Source organism: Lepisosteus oculatus, unplaced genomic scaffold (genome assembly GCF_040954835.1).
Source record: "Lepisosteus oculatus isolate fLepOcu1 unplaced genomic scaffold, fLepOcu1.hap2 HAP2_SCAFFOLD_52, whole genome shotgun sequence".
NCBI classification, from domain to species: domain Eukaryota; kingdom Metazoa; phylum Chordata; class Actinopteri; order Semionotiformes; family Lepisosteidae; genus Lepisosteus; species Lepisosteus oculatus.
The window spans coordinates 445,039-465,000 of record NW_027168064.1 but is presented as its reverse complement, the minus strand read 5'-3'; the positions used below and the strand labels follow the sequence as shown (position 1 = coordinate 465,000).

The 19,962-nt window shown below is 43.8% G+C and overlaps 4 non-coding genes across 4 annotated transcripts; 3 read left to right on the top strand and 1 right to left on the bottom strand.

Annotated features, from left to right (window-relative positions):
- The first annotated feature begins 3,615 nt into the window (after nt 1-3,615).
- trnal-caa (transfer RNA leucine (anticodon CAA)) lies at nt 3,616-3,697 on the top strand. The gene has a single exon. It is a non-coding gene; the product is annotated as a tRNA-Leu (tRNA).
- An 8,535-nt stretch (nt 3,698-12,232) lies between these two features.
- Nucleotides 12,233-12,305, top strand: trnar-ccu (transfer RNA arginine (anticodon CCU)). The gene has a single exon. It is a non-coding gene; the product is annotated as a tRNA-Arg (tRNA).
- Nucleotides 12,306-15,061: 2,756 nt separating this feature from the next.
- On the top strand, nt 15,062-15,132 carry trnag-gcc (transfer RNA glycine (anticodon GCC)). Its single transcript has one exon. It is a non-coding gene; the product is annotated as a tRNA-Gly (tRNA).
- Nucleotides 15,133-17,738: 2,606 nt separating this feature from the next.
- On the bottom strand, nt 17,739-17,812 carry trnan-guu (transfer RNA asparagine (anticodon GUU)). The gene has a single exon. It is a non-coding gene; the product is annotated as a tRNA-Asn (tRNA).
- Nucleotides 17,813-19,962: the final 2,150 nt, after the last annotated feature.

Here is a 19,962-nt window from a genome sequence, read left to right as displayed (position 1 = left end):
TAATAAAAAGTAATTAGAAGCATCTCAGAAACTTTATCTCTAGAAACATTAGCTGTTTTATATCATGTAATTTAGTGTGATGTTGTCAGAATTCAAGGACATTATCACACACAGAAATTGGTTCAGTTAAATCTAAAAAACACAGCTAAACATGGGTTTAAATGTAACAGAAGTCTTACCTCTTGTCAAAAGATTTAATTCAAGAAGCGATGTAATAAATGATTGCTTATGCTTTATAAAGAAATCTAATTAAAATAAAAGCTTAAGTTTTGTATTTATCTTGTACCATAGAACATGATTTTCTTTGTATTTGAAGCCCACAAAGTGTCCAAATGATGCACTACATGATATAAGGAAGATTATCACATGCATATCGGTATTATCTTTCTTATGAAAATGCATTCCTTTCAAGAGTTGGGTTTTTCAGAGAATCAGAAAATGAGTTTGTCAGACATTACCGCTTTTGAAAAACATTTAAAGGTGGTCATTAAAATTTTGTACCACGACCAGGGTGATTGAAAATATTTTACAACGGGGCCCACACCACCTAATTCTAAAATACTTTTTGTTCTACTGCATGAAGAGCATTTTTATGGGGTTTTAAATATTAAAGCTTTTGTGGGGGCGGCATATTTGTGCACTAACTACCATGCGGCGTATAGCCACAAGAACGCACACGCCTGTGTTAAAGCTTGTAAAACCTGTTTAGATCCCCAGTGTTGCGAAATTGATGCAGAAATTCAGAATTGCCCGGCCTGTAAGGTCTTTTGTCGTAGCTCTCAATGTTTGGCGAGACACTTTCGGAATGCAGCGACGGGTGTTAGTAAGTGTGAGCGCAGGGTCTTTTGTGAGAAATGTGAGGTTTATAACCTCTCTAGTCACAAATGTAAAGAGAAACTGTGCTCGCATTGTAACAACGTGATCGACACCCCTGACACACATTTGTGCTACATACTGCCTTTGGACAACCCCAAAATTTCAAACAAGTACATTTTTTTTTACTTTGAATGCATGCAAGAAACGGGGACACACATACCAAATTACATCCATGCCCTTCATATTAACAATAAACGAAGCTGGGAATTTTATGGTGAAACTTGTCTAAAGGATTTTGTGTGTAAATTTATCGATAGACGTTTCAAAAACCATACATTCATATCGCACAATGGCAAGGGATATGACAATTACCTAGTAATCAGACAGTTGTAAGATGAAAAGATGGACGTTGAACTAATTAATCAGGGTGGTAAGATAATGTGTATGACCGTAAAAGCTCTGAACATCAGATTTATCGATTCTTTAAACTTTCTACCTATGAAATTAAGCAAACTGTCGGCCGCCATGGGGTTCCCCGGGGGTAAGGGTCATTTTCCACACTTGATGAACACTTCAGAAAACCAAAATTATGTCAGCCCGATGCCGCCGCCAGAACTTTACGGCGTTAACTACATGCTGCCGAGGGAGAAAGCCGAGTTTTTGGTTTGGTATGAAGAATGCAAGGGAAGTGTGTTTAACTTACAGAGAGAGTTGAAACGTTACTGCCAGTTGGATGTGGCAATTCTAAGAGAAGGCTGTGTCAGGTTTTGGGACGAGGTCATGAATATGACCAGACAGACACGCGTGACTGAGTCAGGGGCCGCCTGCGTTGTGTGCATCGACCCCTTTCAGTTTGTGACCATCGCTAGTGTCTGCATGGCCATGTTCAGACTTATGTTTTTACAGGAAGAGACGATAGCGTTGCTACCCCATGACAATTACCACCACCAGCAAAAACGATTTTCTACACCCAGCATTCAGTGGCTTATGTACATCGAACACACAGAGCCCGTTAAAATCCAACACGCGTTAACCACGGCCGGTGAGTTCAAGGTTGGTCAAAGCTGAAAGCTCAAAGCTGAAATAAATGTATAAAATTTGGCTTGCATCATAGCAGTTGAGCAATAAAGTCTGTCCTAATTAAAGAGTACCTAAAGTTTGAAAGTACAACATAGAATAAGAATAGAGAAATGGCAAAACGATTTTGTGCCATCTTCCCCATTCACACTATTTTTATGTGCCATTTTTTGCTTATTCACGTACTATTTTAATCAAAATAATATTAAGAAAGATCTGTGTGTATTCAGATAGTATTATTATTGTTCATACTTACTCGTCAAAAGAGGATTGCTGAGATATTTGCGGATATACTTCTACGTTTGAAAAACGTGTCCAAAATGGTGACCAACGAATACTAGCAATGCATTGTGGTATATAACCGGAAAATATGCTGGGTTCGATATTTTCTCAACGTATGCGTTTATTAATGTTGTCGATATTATGGTTGAAATTTAACATTGATAATACATCACGGCTATGTGCCCCCTGCTATGTGCTGATGTGCAATTTTAACGCATGCAGTTAGTAAGGATCGTACTGTTGTATGGTATTATATATAATGACATTATGGAATAGGATGGGGACAGGCCTGGCATCACGGGGGGAGGGAGGAGTGTTGCCCCTTCAGTTTTGGGCAAAAAGATTTACCTAACTTAATTTGCGCCCTAAAAAAATAGTTGTACTTGGTCAATGGTCAGACAACACTAAATGACACGAACAGTCACTCAGTCTGTTTGATGGGCAGGAGGGCTATCCGTCCAGGAACTGCACATATCAGTGTCGTTATTGAGTGTCAACATTACGATCCTGTTTGCTCAGGTGGACCGATTCCTTGCAGTAGTTTATCATTATACTTAAAATCTTTATATAACTAGGACTAGTTATAGCAGTCTGTGCTTTCTGTTGGTTTTACAACATTTTTTTCTTAACGATTCAGAACGTCCATGTAGCTGCAAAAATGAACGCTTATGGTACTTTTCGCTCCAGGCAATACAAACCGTGAGAGTGACGAAAAATGTGAAACTGAACTTCATCGCAAATACCAGATTGCTAGTCGTTATCTTCTATCATGAAGCACTAATCAATGGCATAGCTGCGAGATTTCATTTGGGTAGCTGCACCCTACAGCTCCGTTTCAACCGAAATATCACCCCCCCCCCTCAGAATTTCAGACGCCCCCCTACAGATTTTTCCCCGGGCACCGCGCACTGATGGGGGACAGGGTGTCCAGGAAATGGTATCAACTTTTCTCAAGAAAATAAAAATAGAAACTCTATAGGCACTCAAACATTTTACTGTTTTTTTTTCAGGCAGTAAATTACGTAAATTACTGCTTCGACACGTAATGGCATTATAATCAAGTGCAGGAGCTGAGGGCTTTTGTTTTGTTTCGTTTTCCATGGCGTTCGTAAGCACGCAAATCAAAGGCAATTCCTGCGTCTAACACGAATGTAAATGCTTTTGAAAGTGCAGTGTGGTGCAGCTTGTAAAATCCTTGTCCACATTTGTGGTTTGTTGATGTTTTTCTGTCTGCCAAAGTTGCATTTTGACATCCAGACGGGGAGACTTTATCATTTGAACGTGAAGCCAGCCTTAAACCCTCTGAGGCGTGTCTGTCTGCCGGCACGTATTTTGTGAAAGGTTTTTTTTTTTAACTGAGAGCGACTTTGAAAAAGTTTCCGTAGCCACCTCGCACTCCGTGTTAGATTATAGGAGGAATGCGGCGGCGGCGAGCTCGCTGTAGTCGTGGCCGAGTGATTAAGGCGATGGATTCAAAATCAATTGGGGACTCCCCGCGCAGATTTGAATCCTGCCGACTACGGCGTCTGCCGCATGTCGCCTTGTGCCTGCGCGGCAAAGACGAAGTGCTGCTTCTCCTTTCCTGGTACTATAAGAACGCTAAATCGCTTGGCTCTGCTGTCATGGAAATAAATTCTTCAGATAACCACACATTTTGCGTTCGCACCTCTGGTGCTCTACTTATGCCTTTGAAAACCTAATGAATAAAGCTGAAAGAACCGACACAATATGTAGGTGCTCGTAAAGCACGCAGTAAAGAACTGTTAACAGCAAAGGTTTCAGTGGGTTAACTGAGGAGAAGGCGTGATCGCTAATTGTTGACTTTGTATTTGGTGTTAGAAACACTCTTACTGTGCATGACGTGCAACAAATGTAGCCACAGAAATTGCATCACGCTTTCATGTATGCTATCGCAGACACCAACGTTGCCTAGATAGAAAACCGAAATAGCCGTGGGTTTGCTTGCTGGTCTGAAGGATCTCTCTTCGAATCTCTATCATTTGTCAATGGAAGTAAAAGGCGCTGCAATTTCATACGTTCAGAATGAAACCCGCAGCTGTTGTTCGACTTTATTTCTTGACTAATTACAACTGAGTGTCGCATGAGCAGTTACGTAAACTTGTCTGGTATATTTGAACAAAAATGCCGTTCTTCAATTAAAACTAACAGTACATTGTCAGGGACATTCAGTTCTATACAAACAAGAGACAGACAAGATAATATTTCTACCTTTCATGTGGACTACGTGTTGACTTACTGATCGGAATAATTGAAAAGTTCGGGTTCATAGCCGATGCAGTGCATGCTAATTAGAACAGCAAAGCTGAGCTCTCAGCACCGTACTGAGCCCAGGTGTTTTTCTAAAGCTGTCAGGTGCAGTTCATTTACATGAAGGAAATCTCTTACTGGGTACTATTACAATGCAGTAAGTAGCACAGACTACTTAGGGAGTAGCCCGATGCATTTAAAAACAACCCGAGCCAGGCAGGAGTCGAACCTACAATCTCCTGATCCCTAGTCAGACGCGTTATCCAGTGTGATACTGCAGGACTGTAACCCAGTGAGATCAGCACTGCAACTAGTAAAATATTACCCCCGGTCCATTCTTTTCCAAAAGTGAGAAACACCTGTTTTCTACATTTTGTCTGTTTTAAAACATTATCTTCCAAAGCATCATAAAATTGTCCCTTCTTCCAGACTCTACTTCTCTCTTGTAGTAGTACAGCAGACCTTTCCAGGTGAGCAGATCACAGAGTCCGAAATGAGCTTCCTCCATCAAGCAAAGTACCTGAACATGACGCTGTCTTCATAAAAGCGCCCCTGTAATAAAGAAATTAAATCCGAAATCAAGAGGGCAGCACAGTGGGCAAAAGACGTATAATATTCGTCTATTAAACGCATACCTTAGACGTCTAAATGTGGTCTGCAATTCGTCTAGAATCTCTGCACTGTGTACGAAGTAAATTATTTTCGCAGTAATTATTTACATTAACGAAGAGCATAACGCGTGTACTGTATACACTGCAAGTACAACCCCCCTCTCTGCAGGAGTGCTGGCTGTGACGAATTGAAACGGTTTCACGGGTATTTTCAAAGTAGGAGGCGAGATTTCCAGCGAAAGACACCCCCCCTCAAAAACCCAGTAAATACAGTACTTACTAGTTAAAGGCTAGGCTCCCGACTACGGCGAAAGGAACCCTTCTTTCATTAGAAGACAATGAACATATTTTAGCCCTGAATGAATTAATAGCAAACATGGTTTACATAAAAGACATTTTTCCAAGAAAGTTTAGCCTTTGTCACTAATGAAACCACTAAATAAAGACATAAATATAAAAATCTTAAGATTTTTAAAATACATGACTTTGCTAAAATTTATTTGAAAATAAAAACAATTACAACCGCCAGGGGAGAGAGAGAACAGGGGAGGGATGTTGGTTTTGCATAAGGGGCGGGGCTATGGAAATTAGGTCTGTTTGGGAATGTGTAGTTACATTTTCTGGCTGTTTGTGAATTATCATTGTTGAGTATGGAGTGTTGAGGTATTGATTTTGTGTAATGCTTTATGTTGAAAATTGAGGTTGATTTTGTTTATGATAAACAGGATAAACTGGGATGGGAGGAAGGTTTGGTTTTGCATAAGGGGCGGGATTATGATAATTGGAGGACTTTGCGAGAGTAAAATGGTTTGATTATTTGATTTTGTATTGTGGTTGTTATCTATGTTTTTGGTTGGTATTATGTTTATATGGTTGTTTTTGTTGGTTGGTTGTTATTATGGTTATTAATAATACGATCTATAGTTGAAATCTGCGCCTAAATAAAAAGAAAAAGCAAGTGATTAGGTTTATGAGCAATCTAATTACTTATTCGTTTAAAAAGCTATATAAAATAAAGTTTATTATTAATTTGCTGGACAGAGCGGTGAACATTATTATGCATGAGACAAAGATAACGATCCTGATCAGTTTAGAAATCTGTGTACGCTGTAAGGTTTTTACTTCTTAAACTTTTAAAATACACGTTTAGAATTGAAAGAAATCCTCTTCCTGGTATAGCACACCAGCACGTCTTTTTTCTCCAATCAGAGGGGTGTCAGATGGTGTCAGCCAATCACCATTCTGCGTTGGGTAGCAACGGGTGACTGTTCTCAGGCGGAAGATGTAAACAGCTTAATGTTCGTGTTAAATAATTTTTTTTAATTAAAATTCATTCTATACAGCAATCGCATATTTGGGTACCGTTTCATAAAACTTTCATGCTTAAAATGTTTAGGGAGAAATGGAAGACTGGTGTGTATTTTTTCTTTAAACTACCAAGACCAGCCATACACAGTACAGTTTACATACATACAGTAATGTTTATGTTCCTAAATTAATATCGTTTATGACCTTCAGATGCGTTATGCTCCTCTTCTTTTTATGCTCAGCTACTAAAATTTCCCTTTAGTGGTAAAATCCATATAAATATTCAAAACTAAGCGGATTAAAATGTGGAAAGCAAAGACATTAAATGATTAAATCTTTGCACTACCAACCAATGCACCACGAGTGCCCCTGTCGGTCATTTTGGCCAGCCAATCACTTGTCCTGCGGTACCCTCCGGTGCCCCGCGGTGGCTTGTGGGTAGGTTACTGTACCGCGGGTTTTTACCGCGCATTTTGAATGGCTGCATCTATTAAACGCATACCTTAGACGTCTAAATGTGGTCTGCAATTCGTCTAGAATCTCTGCACAGTGTACGAAGTAAATTATTTTCGCAGTAATTAATTTACACGTGTATAATAAATATAGTAAATATAATAAATTAATTACTGCGAAAATAATTTACTTCGTACACTGTGCAGAGTGCCGTATACTCCTAGTTGCGGCACACACGATACATACAGTAAAAAGCCTCAGGCACTGTGTTAGATGTGTTTTCGATGTTATATATGCGTTTATTCATGTCGTCGATTTTACGGTTGCAATTCGACGTTGATTATACGTTGAGGCGACGTATATATACGTATAGCCGTATTTTCGCCATAAATATACGTATATTCGACGAATCAATGCCCACTGGGAAGGCGCATTGAAGGGTGCACCCCCATCATTAATCGTTGCGCCTCTGTGAAAGGAAAGCTCTTGAGCAGTCGTTGAAACAGCTCGGATGAAACACTTGATTGCTTCCATGTGCATCTGGAGCCCATTTCTTATTTTCACTTCACGCCGCCCAAAGCATTTCTAAAACAGGAGATTCGCGTTTGGGAATGCGCCCTGCCCTACAAATAAAACAGGTCTACGGGTCTGAAAGCTGCTCCACGGAAAACAGTTCTGTTGCGCTTTTGATCAAAGGGAGATTCGCTGTTCTTACTTTTTGATGACATAACACCCAAAGGGGCTTCTTTGGAGCTGTATTCCAACCAGCATCCTAAAGTTTCTTGGCGGTATCCTTTACAGTCCTCTGTTCGGTCGACAAGGGACAGAAGGGGGCAGTTTTCCTCACACATACAGTGCAATGTACTGTAGTGTTCCCGTTCATTGAATTCGCAGTTCTGCATCAGACCTCTAACTCGTTTCCTTAGCTTGGATTTAAGCCACGAAGCAGGCTTCTACTGTATAAACGTCTAGAGGAATCACAAACTATTTGAGAGGCCATCATCCCAGGGGGAACTGACAAAGTCTATCCCTAAACACCTAGCGCAGTCTCTCAAGAGACTGTCAAAAATCGCTTTCTCCGTTTGCATTGCAAGTAAGTGAAAACGCGGTCTCAACCCAGAGCCACTTGGCAGCAGCGGCACGTAAATACTGTTACTGTCACTGCTCGATACCGATGTTAGCCTACTATACCATGTTCAGCCACCGCTAGAAACTGCATGGCTCTAGTTCTGGAGCAAACGACAGGAGGGCCAACGTCGAACGGGCACACATGTCAGACATGGAAACCGACGAGAGTGGGATTCGAACCCATACATGCAGAGCACAATGGATTAACAAGCCATCGCCTTAACCACTCAGCCACCTCGTCAACAGAACTGGACTGTCCCAACTGAGTTGGCGCGCTCCAGATGATCTTTTTCTTTTTTTTCCCTCGTACTCGAGGGTCATTTTCCTGTTCCACATGCGATTTCAACATTTTCCTTGGGAGATGTCAAGCCAGCAAGCCACTGCTGTGGTTCAGTGGCCAGTGTGGAGTTCAGTGGCCCTGTTGTACACAGAAAGCACATTGAGCTCCTTGGACATGAAAAGTTCCAGATAAAAGCCATTTGTCATCCTTTCTCTTGGTGTCGATGTTGCTATTGTATGTAAAGGTGGCAACTTGCTCAGCGAGCAGGCGGAGCACACACCGAATGCAGATGTGTCTGAGTGGTGTGTCCAAGTGGCTGCAAAAGGACAGCACTCCCGGGGCGCCGTGGCTTAGTTGGTTAAAGCGCCTGTCTAGTGAACAGGAGACCCTGGGTCTGAATCCCAGCGGACAACCGCTAGACTTAATTAAACACAAGTATTCATTTCCTGTCTTTAACATGACTTGTTTTTCTTAAAATGGATGCAACTTGCAAAACATGAAATACAAACCTTGCTAATCAGCGCTAGCAGCTGGCAAAAAAAAAAGAAGTCAGCAATGTTTTTTTTCTTTAACCTTAACCCTGCTAATGGAGAAGAGTTAAACGACCGAGTCTATGCAGCTTAAACGGTGCGCACGTCGGGTTCTTAGCTGAAAGGGTGGTAAATCACGCTCACCCCAGTCCTTAATCTTTTAAACAGGATACAAAATTGAACCTAGTCGCCACATCACATACATCCTGTTCAATGATAAAAAGGTAACATCTATCCTCACTCCAGAGTAAATCTCACGTTGAGGGCATATTTTTTTTCACTTTACCGTGAATCGGGCTCGGCTGCACAGAGGAGAGAGGACGGTGACAGGGGAGTCACACGCTGGCGGTTTGAATACGCGGAAGATCACTGAGGGATCCACAGTATATGGACCCTCCGTGCGCCATCAGTCCACACTCCGGACTCTGAATCCTGCCATCCGAGTTAAGATCTCGGCGGAACCTGAGGCGCAGTTCTTTCTTAAAACGTAATCTGGTGAGCATTTCTAGAATCGTACTTGTATAGATGCAGCCTTTAATGTGTTGCTAGGTTAAAATTGATGATTTCTTGAACTTCAGTAGGAAACTGCCCTCTTGATTTCGGATTTAATTTCTTTATTACAGGGGCGCTTTTATGAAGACAGAGTCATGTTCAGGTACTTTGCTTGATGGAGGAAGCTCATTTCGGACTCTGTGATCTGCTCACTTGGAAAGGTCTGCTGTACTACTACAAGAGAGAAGTAGAGTCTGGAAGAAGGGACAATTTTATGATGCTTTGGAAGATAATGTTTTTTTTTTCTTTGAAATCGAAATGAATCAGAATATCAGTGCAAAAGACAAACTCTTGGTTTGGTTTAAAGAGATATGGTTTTAAAACAGACAAAATGTAGAAAACAGGTGTTTCTCACTTTTGGAAAAGAATGGACCGGGGGTAATATTTTACTAGTTGCAGTGCTGATCTCACTGGGTTACAGTCCTGCAGTGTCACACCAGGGCCAGTGGCGCAATGGATAACGCGTCTGACTACGGATCAGGAGATTGCAGGTTCGACTCCTATCTGGCTCGGGTTGTTTTTAAACGCATCGGGCTACTCCCTAAGCAGTCTGTGCTACTTACTGCATTGTAATCGTACCCAGTAAGAGATTTCCTTCATGTAAATGAACTGCACCTGACAGCTTTAGAAAAACACCTGGGCTCAGTACGGTGCTGAGAGCTCAGCGTTGCTGTTCTAATTAGCACGCACTGCATCGGCTATGAGCCCGAACCTTTCAATTATTCCGATCAGTAAGTCAACACGTAGTCCACATGAACGGTAGAAATATTCTCTTGTCTGTCTCTTGTTTGTATAGAACTGAATGTCCCTGACAATGTACTGTTAGTTTTAATTGAAGAACGGCATTTGTGTTCAAATATACCAGACAAGTTTACGTAACTGCTCATGCGACACTCAGTTGTAATTAGTCAAGAAATAAAGTCGAACAACAGCTGCGGGTTTGATTCTGAACGTATGAGATTGCAGCGCCTTTTACTTTCATTGACAAATGATAGAGATTCGAAGAGAGATCCTTCAGACCAGCAAGCAAACCCACGGCTATTTCGGTTTTCTATCTAGGCAACGTTGGTGTCTGCAATAGCATACATGAAAGCGTGATGCAATTTCTGTGGCTACATTTGTTGCACGTCATGCACAGTAAGAGTGTTTCTAACACCAAATAAAAAGTCAACAATTAGCGATCACGCCTTCTCCTCAGTTAACCCACTGAAACCCTTGCTGTTAACAGTTCTTTACTGCGTGGTTTACGAGCACCTACATATCGTGTCGGTTCTTTCAGCTTTATTCATTAGGTTTGCAAAGGCATAAGTAGAGCACCAGAGGTGCGAACGCAAAATGTGTGGTTATCTGAAGAATTGCTTTCAATGGCAGCGGGTCCAAGCGATTTAGCGTTTTTATAGTACCGGGAAAGGAGAAACGGCACTTCGCCTTTGCCGCGCAGGCACAAGGCGACGTGCGGCAGACGCCGGAGTCGGCAAGTTCCGAACCTGCGCGAGGAATCCCCAACGCACTTAACCACTCGGCCACGACAAAAGCGAGCTCGCTGTCGCCGCATTCCTCCTATAATCTAACACGGAGTGCGAGGTGGCTGCGGAAACCTTTTTAAAGTCGCTCTCCGTTAAAAAAAAATACCTTTCACAAGATTCGTGCCGGCAGACAGACACGCCTCAGAGGGTTTAAGGCTGGCTTCACGTTCAAATGATAAAGTCCCCCAGTCCGGATGTCAAAATGCAACTTTGGCAGACAGAAAAAACATCAACAAACCACAAATGGTTTTTACAAGCTGCACCACACTGCACTTTCAAAAGCATTTACATTCGTGTTAGACGCAGGAATTGCCTTTGATTTGCGCGCTTACGAACGCCATGGAAAACGAAACAAAACTAAAGCCCTCAGCTCCTGCACTTGATTATAATGCCGTTACGTGTCGAAGCAGGAATTTATGTCATCCTACCACTGCAACACGGGGAATAGAGAGAAATGAGTACACGCTACGAATTGTCTCTAATCAGTCCCTACAGTTGTAAGGCGCCTGGAAGCGTGCACCCCCATCATTAATCTTTGCGCATCTGTGCAAGGTAAACTCTGGAGCAGTCTTTGAAACGGCTCAAAGGAAACACGTGATTGATTCCATGTGCATCTGGGGTTCATTTCTTATTTACATTTAATTCAAGGGAAAGGCTTGGGTCAGTTTCAGACGGCCTCCAACAGCGAGATTCAAGCGCCCCACCTTCAGCCCAATCTGCACAGCCAGAACGCCAACGGCTCCTATGCTCTCCGGGGTGCGGTTGTGACCCCGTAACCTAAAATGTTGGTGGCAGACAAATGGAGACTAACAGGTGACGTCCTAGGACATGACTACATTGTGGGGATGGTGACCATTGCTTGGAAAAGAGTGCGAGGCCCCTTTAGAAAAACATTTTGTTAACAGGCATTCTGCCTCAGCCTAAACACCTATAGCTTGCAAAGCGCATGCTATTAGACAGGCACCTCTGCAAGACCTTAAGAGTCTCTTAAACTAGTGATAGTAAGGTGTTCCCAATGGGCGATGTTCGGCTTTCAAATCATCTCTCCGTGGAAGCGCCGAGATGCAGCTGTTTAAGGCTTAGAAGCAGCTGACTGTTTTACTGCCTAACTGATCACTGTCAGTCAGGGAGCTCAGAGGTGAAAAGCCTGTCTGAGAGACAATTCGCCGTCGATCAGTTCAATATGTTCCGTACCAGCTCGGCGCACCTGAGATCATCTTGGTAGCCGTGTAGCTCAGATGAGTGAGAGCGTGTGTGTGTACCACCGTGATTGGATGCCGGTCCTTCTCAGGTCACAGTAAACCTTCTGCTGCCTAACTTTCCTAATTTTGGGGATCCCTTTGAAAAAGCAAAGGAAAAAAAAACTGGCTCTTCATCAGCGTGATCGACCCAACCCAGTGTGCCCCAGTGGCCTAATGGATAAGGCACTGGCCTCCTAAGCCAGGGATTGTGGGTTCGAGTCCCATCTGGGGTGCTCCTGTCCCATTTTGAGCATACAAATGTCTTTGTGGTTTGCAAAGCTACAACTCCACCTTACTCAGTGAGCGTCTCTGCTTTTCTCTCACATACAGTTGGGAGAAAAACTTTTGTAAACAGCCCTTCGGAATGATGTGGATTTCTGCATGAATGGCTCCTAACATGTGATCTTATCTTTATCTAAGTCATAATAATTAATAAAGAGATTCTGATTTAACAAAGAACACACACCCAACATTTGACATTGCTGTTTCTTTATTGACCAAATGGTTTAAACAATCAAGGTCATTGATGGAAAAAGTACGTGAACCCTTATATTAAGGAGCTAGTGGAACCTCCTTTATGACAAAAACCTCAACCCCCACTTTCTGTAGCGGCTTGTCAGACCTGAGCAGCGGTTAGGAGGTATTTTGGCCTATTCCTCTATGCAAAACTGTTTCAGTTCATGTATATTTTTGGGATGTCTTGCGCTGAATGGCCTGCTTCAGATCACGCCACAGCACTTCAATGGGATTGGGGTCAGGACTCTTACTTGGCCATCCCAACATACAGAATTTCTTCTGTTTCAGCCACTCTGTTGTTGATGTACTCCTTTGTTTTTGTCATGTTGCAAGACCCAGCGTCTTTTGAGTTTTAGATCACAGGCAGACACCCTGACATTCTGCTGTAGAATTTCCTGATACATCTCGGAATTCATCGGTCCCTCGATGATTGCAAGCCGTACAGCCTCCGCCATGCTTCCCAGGTGGGATGAGGTTTTGGAGTTGGTATGCGGTGTTTTGTTATCTCCAAACATAACGCTGTGCACATTTACCAACAAGTTCAACTTTTGTCACGTCTGTCCACAGAACATTGTTCCAGGAGTTGTGGAACATCCATGTGGTCTTTAGCAAACTTGAGAGGGGCAGTGGTGGTTTTTTTTGGGGGGAGAGCAGTGGTTTCCTCCGTGGTGACCTCGCATGATCACCACTCCTGTTCAGATTTCTTCTTATGGTGGACTCATGGACACAGACGTAAGACAAAGTAAACCACCTGTTTGCTAGATCCCATCCCCACTCAACAAGTCAAAGATTCCCTCGAAGGACTGGCAGGACCTATAATTAGTATGATGAATGCATCGCTTGCGTCAGGCGTCGTACATGATCAATTTAAGGTAGTGGTTCTTAGACCGCTCCTTAAGAAGTCAAATTTGGATCCACAAGTTCTTAACAACTACAGGCCTGTCTCAAAGGTCCCATTTCAATCTAAAAGTCTTGAAAGAATAGTTGTTGCCCAACATCAAATGGATTCAAATAATATACTTGAGAAATTTCAGTCTGGTTTCTGAAACTGCATTAACAAGAGTCGTAAATTATATTCTCTTAGCTACTGATGCGGGGAATGCAACAGTGCTAGGAATGCAAACTTTAGGTTGCGCTTCTTCATGCTGCATCATTGGCATGAGTGGAGCTTTTTAAACGTCTGTACTTACTGCGCCCCATAAGAAATCGTTTGTCCCTGTTCAAAAGAGATTGTGCGATGTCCTGCAGCGTTCGCAAAGCAAACCTTTGACAGTTTGAATAGAGGAATTTATTCTGCTTCCTGTGCGTGCAGTAGTTACAAACTTGAACGTCTTTACACGATCTCCTGCAGTTTTCAGTGGGCGGGCTTTGTCAGATGGCTTGGAAAAACGCACTGTGTTTCGGCTCGGGAAACATCATGAGCAGTGTCCTGCATGTTTTCTGTGTATAGCTGTCTTTTAACGCATACAGAATTCATTCGAAATCATTGATTTCTCCAATTAACAAGGGTCCCTTAAATGATGAGTCAAAGTAACATCTAATCGGATTAGTTTCCTTAGAGCTGGTTCAGAGTTTGCTCAAGAGTTTACCTATCACAGATGCGCAAAGAAGAATGTTGGGGGTGCACGCTTCAAGGCGCCTTACAGCTGTAGGGAGTGATTCGAGACGATTCGTGGCGTGTGCTCGTTCCCATATACCATACGCCCCGGCGTGCAGTGCTAGGATGACGTACAATACCGCTTGGGCACGTAAGGGTGTTATATGCAAGTGCGGGACGTGAGGGTTTTCGTTTGTTCGTTTTGTTTTGCTCTGCTTTGCTTTGTTTTGCTTTCCATCGCGTGGGTAAGAGCGTAAATAAAAAGGCGATTCCTGCGTCTACCACTAATGTAAGAGCTATTTCAAGTGCGACGTGGTGCGGCTTTTCAAATGCTTGTGGGCATTTCTCTGTTGTTGATTCTTTTTTTGTGTGTAACAAAGTGGCATTTTCATGTCCGGACGGGGAGACTTTATCATTCCGACATGAAGCCACCCTTAAGTCCTCTGAGGCGTGTCTGTCTGCAAGGCTTGTATTTTGGAAATGTTTTTTTGAAACGGAGAACGACTTTGAAATAGGCTTCCGCCGGCGCCTCGCGATCCAGGTAAGATTGTAGCAAGAACGCAGCAGTGGTGGGGCTTGCTGTAGTCGTGGCAGAGTGGTTAAGGCGATGGACTAGAAAGCCATTGGGGTCTCCCCGCGCAGGTTCGAATCCTGCCGACTACGTTATCCGCCTCCAGTCGGTGTGTTTCGGCGCAAGCAAAGAAGCACGCCTCTTTGCTGTTCCTGGTGGTTTTAAAACGCCCAATCGCTTGTACCCGCTGCCTTGGAAATAAGTTCTTCAGCGTCCGCGAATGGCATTTTGCAGCTGGAAGCAGATGTCGACGCGTTTTGCACAGAGCACCAAAAAAGCGTCTTTTTTGAAGGCCCAGGCACTGAGCATTGGTGGTTCAGTGGTAGAATTCTCGCCTGCCACGCGGGAGGCTCGGGTTCGATTCCCGGCCAATGCAGTGGCTTTTGCAGCGAGCGGCTCCATCACTTGCATCCCCTTGCAACTCGCAACTCAAAAAACCCACTGAAGCTAAGCAGGTGTGAGCCAGGTCAGTACCCGGATGAGGGTGAGCTACAGGGAAAAACAAAGCTTCCAGCTGGAAGCGGTGTTAATGGTGCCGGCGGTGGGGCGCTCGCCCTGAGGTCTGTGCGGGTCCCAATGCCCCAGTATAGTGATGGAGATGCTGTGTTGTAAAAGGGCGCTGTCTTTTGGATGAGATGTAAAACCGAGGTCACAGCGCTCTGTGGTCATTCAAAATGACCACCAAAACCTTTGACAAAAGCTCTTGGTAATTGATGGTCTTCAATAATGCTTCTCCTTTAGGTACATTTTAAATCAGCTGAAAAATGCTGTGAAATGGGGGGGCACTTCAGGCCAGTGTAGGATTTGGGTTACAAGAACCATGAAACTGCACGAGAAAGCCCTTACACTGAATTACAAGGCTTTCTATTCAAAGGAGGACAAAAGAAATTCCCTGAGTTCGATTTTTTGCAGCACAGAGAGGAGCACTGTTGTGAGGCTGGTTAGCTCAGTTGGTTCGAGCGTGGTGCTAATGACACCAAGGTCACGGGTTCGAGCCCCGTACTGGCCAGGTCCTTTTCTCCTCTCTTACCAAAGCTGTTAGGTTCCTTTCCGTGGTGAGAGGGGTTGTCATGCAACGCTGCCACATAGTGCCGACAGACAAGAGTGTTGCGGGAGAAGAGAAAAGTGTTTGAAGATTTAAGAGTGTCTTAGGTGGAGCCAAAATCAAGTGTCACAAATACAAGTGGGAGGATTTCCAATGTTTAATATGGTAAAAATAAGCGGAAGTTATCTGCCGGTCCGGCACAGTCTGCCATGCTTTTGTCATATACTGTAAAGTGGTGTCGAACTGGGTGTCGAACTGGAGCCTCACCATTTGCATATGTGAGGCTCCAGTTATACATCGAGTGTCACATTAAATGACAAAAATGAAGAGAGTTAAAGCAGCTGGAGAGGTTTTCTTACAACTTTTGAGCTGACACAGTTTTGGAAAATGTTTCCTTCACGCTGCACTGTACAACATAGGCAGCCAAGAGTCTCCAAAACAAAACAGAATTGACAGATAGGAGAAAATTCCCACTCATCCTGAAGTTCCCAAAATCCAGCACTGAGCGTAAACAAAGTGTCTAAGTAGCGTGGGAATGCTAACCCTAACCCTAGCTGGAGTTTGAGCAATCCAGCACTGAGCGTAAAAAGATGAGTCAAAGTAACGTCTAATCGGATTAGTTTCCTTAGAGCTGGTTCAGAGTTTGTTCAACAGTTTACCTTTCACAGATGGGCAAAGAAGAAAGTTGGGGGTGCACGCTTCAAGGCACCTTACAGCTGTAGGGAGTGATTCAAGACGATTCGTGGCGTGTGCTCGTTCCCATATACCGTACGCCCCGGGGTGCAGTGCTAGGATGACGTACAATACCGCTTGGGCACGTAACGGCGTTATATGCAAGTGCGGGACGTGAGGGTTTTCGTTTGTTCGTTTTGTTTTGCTCTGCTTTGCTTTGTTTCGTGGTCAAGAGGCGTAAGGTAAGTCGTAATCCAGGGAGAACACTGGTGGCAAACAGTCCGAGGTGAGAGGCGAGGTCCAAAGTCAAAAAGGCAGAAGGGGAGTCCAATATCCAGAATAAACGAGGTAATGGAAAAAATGCCAGGTAGAGCTCTCAAGGAATAGACTCAATACTGAGCAGCGGGAAGCAGGTAAAGATGGTAAAAATAGCACTGTGTACCGCACGGTGGAGTGTGTGCAGGTGGGTTAACTCGTGCGGCAGCGTTTGTTAATAATCACCCACTGCTGGTGCTGATTAGATCGCTTAAGAGTTGGTCTTAACTGCCTGGCGGTCATGACAAGCTCCTCTTTAAGCTGTGGTTTAGTTTTGCAATCGTATTTCTAGAGCAGTTATTTATGGGGGTGGGTGGGTCTTTCACAGAGGCTCAGGACAAATCCCCCACATGAAATTTTACTGTGTGCGTTCAGACAGTCACAGGTCAAGAGCCAGGCAGGAGGACAATGGACAGAAGAGCCAACGAACTAAAAATAAAAGAACGAATATGAAAAAGCCACCATCTTTTTCTTTTTGACATTTTCCGACTTTCATGCAAGCCAGGACAAAGTTGCTCGTAGCTACTTGTTGATTCAAATACTCTATCGAGTGCTTTGATGAGTTTTTGCAATTTGATTGTCGTCCTGTCAGCCTGTTTCTGTTTTTTTTTTCAATCTAGGGATGGAAAGTATGAGGGAAATGATGGAGCAATCAATAACCGCTCCGGAAAAATGGCAGAAAGGAATGGTCCGTCACTAAGGACATTTGTGAAGCAGAGGAGTGACATCACCACAAAGGCGACACATTCTGCTGATGGTTTTGGTGAATAATGATTGAGGCGCGTTAAGAGAAAGGTAGCTGTGTCAGCATGCGTAGGCTGCAAAGGATCAAGCAAAGGTTTACTCCATGCTGAAAAGAGAAGAAAAGAAGCACAATGTTTCGACTGTGGAGCCTTCTGCACCATCTTCTTTAGCGGTGATGATGTTTACATTGGAAAAACTGAGACATGCGTCCCTGGGTGGCCTTGAACCACCAACCTTTCGGTTAACAGCCGAATGCGCTAACCGATTGCGCCACAGAGACTGACGGCCGCTTGTGCTCTCTACATTTGCAGGTTTATGGTCAAAGAAAACAATCACTTGCGCTTCTTGCAGCCGGCAATCTTTTTCCACTGACAACCAAGAAATGGATTTCATCTTTCACAAGCTGTATGGATTTCTTCAAAAACAAGTTATTCCAGAAAGGAAATGAATTCTTGCATTAAACTGAACCAAGCTGTACATGTTTGTCTGAAATGAGACATTCGGCACAACAAGACACGGAGAGAGGCACCGCTGGTATTCAGACCCAGGATCGCCTGCTTACTAGGCGGGCACTTTAAGCCACTAGGGAACAGCACCAGCGGAGCACCGCGCTTTTACAGACACTTAGACACATCTGCATTCGGTGTGCACTTAACCTGCTCTCTGAGCCCGTTGCCTCCGTCCCATTTAATAGCAGAACTGACGCCAAGAGAAATGATGAGAAATGGCATTTATCGGGCACTTTTCATGTCCAAGGAGTTCAATGCCCTTGACACCTCCCCAAGGCGACAGAGCTGTGCATTCTTTGGCGACACCATTTTTTCTTTTGTTTAATTTCTATACTTATTGATAGAATAAAAACGATATGTCATGTACTGTAAGGGAAATGTCTCTTTTCATGGGGAAAGCTAGCACCAGCAAATGTTGTGTTTAGAAGAAGTGATTTAACATGACACGTGACCTAATTTACCGGAGCAAAAGCTCACCCAGCAAGCCCTGCTTTACTTCTACAGGAGAGAAGTACTGTAGAGTCTGCTAGATGTTCAGCTGGGTAGCTACTTCAGCATGCCTCGGCTGCAAAGGATCAAGTAATAGGTTTATTGCATGCTGAAAAGAGAAGAACGGAAACACAGCATTTCGACTGTGAGGTCTTCTCACACCTGAAGAAGCCTCACACCTGTAAAAGGCTCCATGGTTTTCTTTCTTCTCTTTTCAACATGGAATACACCTATTGTCTGCAAGATGTGACAATTTCATGGTGTTTTGGAAGAAAACCTTTTTTCTTTGAATTCAAAATCAATCGGAATTTCAGCACGACACATCAACACTATTTCTGTTCTCTGTGGTAGAGTGCAAGCGCATGTTCCATGGGCCAGTGTCGTAATGGATAACGCGTTTGACTTCGAATCAGAAGATTGTAGGTTGGAGTCCTGCCTGGCTCGTGAGGCTTTTAAACCTCTCAGGTTCCTCGGTAACAGGTTGCCGTCATGTATATGAACTATAAAAAAGCATTTGCCACAACCCGTAAATTAGCACGCAAGTGCGGGCTAGTTAACACAGAACTGTATGGAGATCATCTCCAGCTCCGAGCTCAATTGCAATGAAAAAACATGCAGAACAGAACTGGAGAGCAGCTGAATTTGTGCTCAGTAGGGTGGGGAGGACTCAGCATTGCTATTGTTCTAATTATTATGAACTGCAGGGGATCTGAATCAGAACATGTCAGTTAGTTTGATCATTGCGTCAATATGTAGGCCACGTTAATATAGAATTATTACTTTGTCTGTCTCTTCTTTGTATATAGCTGAATGTCCCTGACAATTTCATGTTGCCTGCGATGTGTCCCCTCTCCCCACAGCAGTGGCAGATGACCAGCCGTCATCGCTCCCCCAGCATCGTCGCGCTGGGCGTCTCCTCCTCCCCATCTGATTCCCCGTGCGCCCCTCCGTTGGCGCCCACCGGTTTCCTCGAATACGGCATCAGTCTGCTCAGCCAGAGCCAGGGCCTGCTCCAAGGGGACCAGTGCGGCCAGCATCACGTGGCACTGCACCTCAGTCGGCGCCGGGGCCAGGAACGCCTGGAGCGCTATTTCCCGGTGGGCCTCCTCCGGGAGAGTAGGGTAACCCTGGCGGGCTAAGTAGGCCACGTCTGCGGCTGTTACCTTCACTGTTACCTGGATACCTCTTTATCTAGAACTCACTCTTCCCCCTGCCTGTCTGGCTTCTTTTAATCCTTCTGTGCCCGGATTGCAGCGGGTAAGATATTTTTCCAAGAAAAAAAGAGAAATTAAAAAAAGAGAAATTTCACCAGAGCCCCTGCTCATGTCTAATTTTTAGTTTAGAAGGATTCAAGCAAGATTTTGGATGAAAGGCAGCGACCTTAATCAAGCCCAAATCATAATTGAACCCATTCAGAGCCTACATTACATTT